Source organism: Octopus bimaculoides, chromosome 5, assembly GCF_001194135.2.
Source record: "Octopus bimaculoides isolate UCB-OBI-ISO-001 chromosome 5, ASM119413v2, whole genome shotgun sequence".
In the NCBI taxonomy this organism is placed as follows: Eukaryota; Metazoa; Mollusca; class Cephalopoda; order Octopoda; family Octopodidae; genus Octopus; species Octopus bimaculoides.
In genome coordinates this window covers 9380508-9389627 of record NC_068985.1, presented here as the reverse complement: position 1 = coordinate 9389627, position 9120 = coordinate 9380508, and positions in this window count along the sequence as shown.

Genomic DNA, 9120 nt, shown 5'->3' with positions numbered 1-9120 from the left:
AGTCCTGGGGTGCAGGTGTGATAGATATAAGACAAATAAAACGAAACTGATGAATTAGAACCTCTGCCCTCTTTCTTTCTTCATCTGTGTCTCAAATTCACTTCTGGCAGTTGTTTAGGTCATCCTCTGATGTCCCCATAATTTAGGCAATGGGTCTTGGCTCGGTCTTTGACTGCTTGTTAGATGTTGTTGTGGTTGTGGTTGTAGTGATATGGTCTTAGATAAGTCTCCAGTGATTTCTATGCCCTAAATATTTATATTTCTAGTCAAACAGATGAAGAGAGAGAGAGAGAGAGAAAGAGAGACGGAGGTAAATATTTATACACATAACAAGAACAACAACAACAACAATAATAATGATAATAATACAATACTGAGGCTTTTCTGTTTTGTTGTTTTTGTAGCTGTCGTCATTTAGATGTGGTCTGTGATGTCAGAGTGTGAATCGGTGTCAGACAGACGAAGAAAGATAGCGGAGAGAAAAGAAGCGAGAATGTGGATTATGTAAATAAAAAGGCGAAACGAAAAGGAGGAAGTTAAAGATAGAGGAATAAAAGCGTAACACAACTCATTGAAGTGGATGCTGCAACCTGGATTGTAATACATGAGATGATTTGTCAGAGAGAAAGAGAAAGAGGTCTTGGAATGGTTCTGTACAATATGTAACAGAAGTTTGGTTTCTAAATGTTGACTGCGTGTATCTAAGTATAATCGACATTATAGGAATAATGTTCTGCCCTATACACACACATACATATATGCATGCATGCTCACACACATGTACAAGAAAGTACTCAATAGATTACATGTGCAGAGTCGGTATTACTTTTAATAACCAGGCAATGCTTTTGCAGAAATACAAGAATATATTGATTCAATTGTTCTGTTGCAAAGTATTGCCAAGTTAATGAAAGTTAAATGTTTGTGGGTGTTTATATGTATGTATGTATGTGTATGTATATATATATATATATATGGAGAAACAGAAGTAAAAACAATGTATACCCATATGTATATGTGTGTGTATCTATCTAGAAATACATGCGCACACACTCATGTATATGGATGTGATCTACATGTGTATGTGTGTGCGCGGGTGGCACATAAAATACACCATTTTGAGCGTGGCCATTGCCAGTACCGCCTGACTGGACTTCGTGCTGGTGGCACGTAAAAGCATCCACTACACTCTCTGAGTGGTTGGCGTTAGGAAGGGCATCCAGCTGTAGAAACTCTGCCAAATCAGATTGGAGCCTGGTGTAGCCATCTGGTTTCACCAGTCCTCAGTCAAATCGTCCAACCCATGCTACCATGGAAAGCGGACGTTAAATGATGATGATGATGATGATGATGATATATGTGTGTGTGTGTATGTATGTATGTAGGTATGTATCACCATCATTTGAATGTCCACTTAAAAATGATGATATATATTTGTGTGTGTATATATATATATATCATATATATATATACATACAATCTGTATGTATGTGTGTATCTTTATATGTGTGTGCATGTATAATGTGTATGTATGTAGGTATAAGCATTCATAAATATGTTTGTGTATATATATAAAATGGATTATTTTATCTTCTCTCTTTCCTTGATATACAGGGTGTCCACAAAGTCTGGGTACATGGGATTAACACATACTTTAAGAAATTATTATTTCTTATATTTAATTGTTTATGTTATTATTTTATTTACTCCATGTACCCACCCTGTATATTTTGTAGTGGAACAGTCAATACAGAGTTGAATAGAAAAGTTCTTAGAAGAGGAGTTGTTTAGGCTCTGATAAATATCAATCAACCAAACCTTATTGTTTAAGGAGTTCTAGTTGTGACTCTGCCAAGTTTTCTTTGTAGACACAAATGTATCTAGGACTACAGTATCTAGTGTGTTCTTTATTTTTAAGACAGTAGGATATGATTTGAAGGAAATCTCATGGCTGTTTCTCTCAGGGTGGGCAACTGCTTCGAAATTCTCTGTATTTTGGTTTTTCTATCCCTCCAACTGCCAACTCTACACAAATACAATCATATATAATATTTGTTTCAAAAAAAAAAATTAACTTGTAGGAAGGCAAAGGAATTATCATTGCCATAAAGTGATATGTGCATCTTTAGTCTATTAACTTGCCTTCAACATGCTATAAGTGTTCAGAGGAGGTCTGACAGGTATTGAAAATGTTCATCTTATAACTGAATATGTATTAAATTGGCTTACTCTGTAAAAAAACTGAAAGGCTCTAGTCCCCTCCTGCAAAGGCTTATATTTTGTGATATTGCATTTAAAAATGATGTTGGTCTGAAACTGTGAGCCAATAATAATAGCTAATTTGTAGTTACCTGAACTGTAAGCTTCGAACAATGTTCTATAAAATCTAGTTCAAACTTAGCTGAGATGTTGGCTTGAAACTGTGACCCAACAATAACTAGTTCATAGTTACTTGAGATGTTGGCTTCAAACAATTACTCAATAATTAGTTCAAACTTAGTTGAAATGTTGTCCTGAACCTGTGATCTTAATGCTAGATAGTTCAAAGTTAGTAGTTAGACCAAGAGCAGCTGGTTTTCTCAAACAGAATGTCTTGAAAATCCACCAAAAAGAAAAAAGAAAGAAGATAATGTACCCAAACCAGTTTTCAACCTGTTTAATATCCAGGTTAGGTCCAAAACCTGGATGTTTTTTAGGGGGCCGCACCAAAACATAAGTCACTCAAGGAAATATTTATTGTATGTAGAGAGGGACGTCTGTTGGAAGAAAGCTTGAAGCTCACATGTGACCCTGGGAGCCACTGATCTAAGCTATTCTTAAACCCACATTGTTACTTCTACTATTTGCTTATGTATGTGAAAAAAGAAATCTGAATGATAATAGATTCTACAAAGATTAAAATGCTTTAAAGTTCCATTTTGAAGAACAAATCTCCCATAAATCATTTTTGTGATCTTTGATGTCTCAATTAGTTTTGGTTTCTCGTTAATGTAGACTTCATGGTGAACACATGTTTTTGTTCTATAAAGTATGTGTTGTATTTAACGGTGAGTTAGCTATTCAATTCTATCAGCTTCAAATCCTCTGTTTTTAGAATTTTCTGTTGCTTTCCTTCCAAACAACACACCTAACGATTCCTTTTTTCAATTTGGTTTTTAATTGTTGCCTTTTACTTTTTCGATTTAAAGATTCAGTTATTAAAAGAAATGGCTAGAATCTATTTTTCTTTTCTTTTCTTGTCTATCCCCTTTAGTAAAAAATTTATTTTTTAGATAATTTCCCCCCTAGCATTATGTTTATGTGTGTGTGTCCCCTGCAAAGACTAACATGACAAAACTCCCAAGGGATCATTTCCATCTTTCTCTCTGATTTTTTTTTTTTTTTAATATTTTATTATTTATAAAAGCCTGCAATATGTCAAGTCCAGCAGGAGAAGCTGCTTGATGAAGACAAAACCCCTTTCTTTGTAAATACCAACTGGAATGACTATCACAATTTGTACAAAATATTTAGGATATTGGAACACTTGATGAAAGAAAATATTGCAAAAAAATCAAACAATGTTGCTCTTTGCATAAAGAAATATGGTTTGTTATGATGTAAGTAAATTTCTGAATATATACATATATGTAAATCTAAAATCTTTTTCCTGACATCCTACACACAGAGGTAATCTCAGTGTTGTATTGATTCTGTATGTACGATGAATCGCATAGAAACAAGGTAGACATATAAATATTACCAGAAACCGAAAAACATTTCACAGAGACTGTTTGCAGAGTCTGTCCCCTGTATTCTTTTTATGGCATTATTTGGGGCTCAAATTAAGGAATTTCTAGCTTAATGCCTATATAAGAAATTATTATTACAAGTATGAGAAATCCTTAATATTATTATTAAAGGGAAGTTGGTGGCGGATTTGGTTAAGTGCTGGACAAAATGCCTTTCTGAATATTTAACTACATTTTTTCCCTGAGTTCAGTTCTTATGGGATCAACTATTCCTTTCATTTCTGGGATTAATTAATATAAAATACCAAATTTACTATTTACTCGACTATCCCTACCTCCCAGATTTGTGCCTGTTTAGAAATCCTTAATCCCAATGAGGTCAATTTTATCCTTTCATCCTTCTGGGGTTAATAAGAACCAGTCAAATATTAGGTTCAGTATAATTAGTTGCTCCCTATCCCCAGATTCATGGCTTTTTGTCTATCTAAGAAATCTTTATTATTTTTATCATGGCAGAATCCTTAATGCATTGGATAAAATGCTTAGTGACATTTCTGCTGGCTCTTTGTGTCCTGAGTTCAAATCCGACCAAAGTCAACTTTGCTTTTCATCCTTTCGGGGGTCGATATAATAAAGTACCAGTTTAACACTGGGGTCGATGTAATTGACTTACTCTCTATCCCCACTAAAATTATTGGCCTTGTGCCAAAATTTGAAAGCCATTATTATTATTATTATTATTATTATTATTATTAAGGTGGCGAGCTACCAGAATCGTTAGCACTCCAGGTGAAATACTTAGCAGTATTTAGCCCATCGCTACATCCTGGGTTCAAATTCCGCCAAGGTTGACTTTGCCTTTCGTCCATTTGGGGTCGATGAAATAAGTACCAGTTACATACTGGGGTCGATGTAATCGACTTAATCCCTTCCCCCAAATTTGAAGCCTTGTGCTTCCAGTAGAAAGGGTTATTATTATTATTATTAAGGCAGTGAGCTGGCAGAGATGTTTGGACAGCAGGCAAAATGCTTAGCACCATTTCTTCTGGCTTTGGGTTCTGAGTTCAAATTCTGCCAAGGTCGACTTTGGCTTTCATCCTTTTGGTGTCGATAAAATAAGTACCAGTTACACACTAGGGTAGATGTAATTGACTTACCCCCTCTCTCGAAATTGCTGGCCTTGTGCTAAAATTTTAAATTGTTAAATGAAATCTACTGGCTGATAAAATGTATGAGTACCAGTAGGATACTGGGGTTTGATTCCATCAATTGTACCTCTTGAGATTTTTGGTTTTATGTCAAAAACCATCATTATTATTCTTATGAAGTTTACTGTTTTGTTTGTTTGTTTGTTTGTTTGGTGACTACATGCTAAGGTTTTCCGATTTATCTGACCCTCGTTTACCAGAAATAAACCAAACGACGAACACTCGTTACTCTGACATGATATACTTTACCGGCTTGAACTGGATTCATTATATAATATCTGACTATGAACTGACTGATGTCCCTCACCTCTATGCTAAAATGCAAGATAAAGCATAAATCTTTCGAGTTCAAACGACTGAATGATTAAGTAAACAAACTTCAATGTTAAATCTGTACAGTGATTTTAAACAAAAAAACCCAAACTATCATGTTGTATGTATGTATGTTGTATTGCTTAGAAAGTTAAATACTGCTCACTAGAAACTACAAACTTCAAGTTTGTGGCTGGTTTTAAAGAAGATGATGTCTCTAGACAGTGTGTCAAGATTATAAATAATAATAATAATAATAATAATGGAATTAATAAAAAAAAAAAGAAAGAAAAAAAGCACAAAGATGAACATATTGTTAAACATTGCTGGAGAGTCTTTTTCTGGAAGTTAGCCATTATCTTGTCAGCTGTACACTGTCTCAATTAGCCCAGATCTGGAAGAAGAGAAAAAAAAAACAACAACAAACTGTTCTAATGGTGTAATAATGTAATGAGTAGTCAGATCTCGTGGTTATTAACAGTGATGTCTTATATCGTATATAGGATATATATATATATATACACGCATATATGTATATATATTAGAGTAAAACATGTTTGTATCATTTGTAAATAAAAAGAAATAAAAATGAAAAATACAACAAAAAACATACTACTATAGAAAAATGGTTGAAATGGTGCCTTTCTTTGCATGTATGTAGTGTAATATTCTGTATTCAGATTTGATCAAATGTTGACATTTTTACACTTTTATTTCATTTGTATGTATATATACACACATATATATATATGTCAATTAATGAATGATAAAAGGACAGGGATAATGCAATAACCTTCATAAGCTTACAGCTGTTTCTGCTATAGAAAGCATTACACAAAACTGAGTGCTTGTGCAACATCTTATGCCTTTCTCTGAGCTAGTGGAATGAAATCATCATCGTCATCACCATCACCATCACTTAATGTCCATTGTCCATGCTGGTATGGGTTGGACAGTTTGACTGGGCTGGCCTGCTGGAAGGCTCCACCAGGATCTGGTCTGATTGGGCATGGTTTGCTATGGCCGATGCCCTTCCTAATGCCAACCTCTCAGAGTATAGTGGGTGCTTTTTACATGCCACTGGCACGGGAGCCACTCAGGCGGCTCTGGCAATGACCACGCTTGAATGGTGCCTTTTATGTGCCACTGGCATGGGGGCCAGTTAGACAGCACTGGCCTCAACTACGCGTGAACGGTGCTTTTTACGTGCCACTGGCACAGACGCCAGTCAGGCAATACTGGCAATGGCTATGACAACGATTTCACTTGACTTAACAGTATATTGCCTGATGATTGAAGACTACTCTTAAATGGGCCGGTTATGTGACACTGGCCTAGGCCACAGCCTCACTTGGCTTGCCGAGTCTTCTCAAGCACAGCATATCTTCAAAGGTCTGTCATTTGTCTTTGCCTCTGAGAGGCCCAGCGTATGAAGGTCATGTTTCCCACCTCATCCCAGGTCTTACTGGGCCTACCTCTCCCACTGGTTCCATCCACTGTTAAGGTGTGGCGCTTCTTTATGCAGCTGTCTTCATCCATACATAACATGACCAAACTAGCACAGTCGTCTCTCTTGCTCACCACATTTGATGCTTCTTATGTCCAACTTTTCTTTCAGGGTGCTTACACTCTGTTGCATATGCAGACTGACATTACACATCCAGCGGAGCATACTAGCCTTATTACTTTCAAGCTTACCCCTGTCCTCAACACTCACAGCCCATGTTTCACTGCCATGTAGCATGGCTGTTTGCACACATGCGTCATACAGTCTACCTTTCCTTCTGAGTGAGAGGCCCTTTGTTACCAGCAGAGGTAGCAGCTCTCTGAACTTTGTCCAGGCTATTCTTATTCTAACAGCTATGCTCTTAGACCATCCACCCTCACTACTGACTTGGTCACCTAGGTAACGGAAGCTGTCAACTACTTCTATTTTTTCCCCCTAGCATGTGATGGAATCTGTTTTCTGTACATCTTCGGTGTTTATTGCCCCTGTGCATCTGTCACACACAAAAACTATCTTCCTAGTCAACCTTCCTTTGATATTGCTGCACCTCTTCTGTATCCATAGCTTACACTGGGCACATCTTATGGAGTTTCTACCTACACCTTTTCTACAGATCGAGCAGGGCCATCTACCTGAAAGGATTTGTGATTTGTCTGCCTTCCTTCTTACTAAGACTTTGGATTTTGCTAGATTGACTATAAGGCCCTTTGAGTGTACACTTTGCTTCCACACCTAAAACTTCTCCTCTAGCTCTGGTAGTGACTCGGCTATTAGAGCAAGGTCATCGGCATAGAGGTGCTCCCAGCAGCATCCTGTCTTGAATTCCTGTCATTGCCTGGAGGACGATGATAAGTGGGGGCTGAGGACTCTTAGTCATCATAGTCCTCCAGGCAATGACAGGAATTATATATTTATTTTGGAAAGCATTTAAATAAGAGTGCTTGGCTACTTGCAGCCGAAACATCTGTAAGCTAATGAAGGTAATTACGTAACTCCTGGTCGTTTGGTCATTTATTAATTGATATTATGCTATGTACTCTCCTAATGCTGTACTCTAAAGCTTAAATGTTTTGAATTCTAACAATGCCTAAGTGAAATCATTATATATTTATTATTCTTAAACAAGAATATTATTGACGATGACTTTGAATTTTCAGCCTGTTAAGCCATTATTGGACTGCAATGCATTGAAGTTAATCTTGGTTTTATATTCTCTCTGTTGATTTAAAATCACTCTTGAGCTTCGTGGAGTGATAATTAGGTTGTAGGGTGGATTGTTATGGAGAGGTATTTTGGAGAAATTTTTATTGATTAAATTACAAGTCATGTTATTGTTTAGAATTTATTCATGTATGTAGAACTATGTAAGCAGGTGTGAATATTTAGGTGTATCCTTTTTGGTAGGCAGGTATAGGATGGGTCGGTAGTTTTAGTATAGAGTAACCTATCAGATTAATCATCATCATTTAACATCCATTGTCCATGCTGGCATGGGTTGGATGGTTTGACCAGCACTGGTAACCTGGAAGGCTGCACCAGACTCCAGTCTGATTTGGCCTGGTTTTCCACGGCTGGATGCCCTTCTTAACACCAACCACTCCAAGAGTGTAATGGGTGTTTTTATGTGCCATTTGTGTGACACCAGTATCTGCCATGGCTACAATTTCACTTGGCTTGATGGGTCTTCTTCCTTAGCATGACATAATCCCAAATATCTCGGTCATTTGTCATTGCCTGCATGAGGCTCAACACTAGAAAAGTATGTATATATATATAGGGACCACTCAATTTTTATTATGGCCAGTAGATATGTATAAATAAGGGGACATCATCAGAATGACAATAGCTGTTCCTTTGTTCTTATCATAGATGTTTAGTGATGGAAGGCCAGTCAAGTCATCATAATCATCATCATTGTTGTTGTTTAACATCTGCTTTCCATGCTGTCATTGGTTGAGCGGTTTGACTGAGGAGTGGCAAGCCAGGAGGCAGCACCATGTTCCAATCTGTTCTGGCAAGTTTCCTACAGCTGAATGCCCTTCCTAGTGCCAACAACACCGTGAATGTAGTGGGTGCTTTTTACATACCACCGGCACGAAGGCCACTCAGGTGATACCGTCATCGACCACGATCAGTCTTCTTCTTCTTTCGTTCGGACGGACGTACGTACGTGCATACGAAAGAACGGACGCAAGGACGTTCGTTTCGTTCGGACGCACGTACCGTTCGTTTTCGCCGGGACGGACGCACGTTCACGCGAAACGAATGGACGCATGTTCAGGCGAAACGAACGGACGCATGTACCGTTCGTTTTCGCCGGGACGGACGCACATTCACGCGAAACAAACGGACGCACGTACCG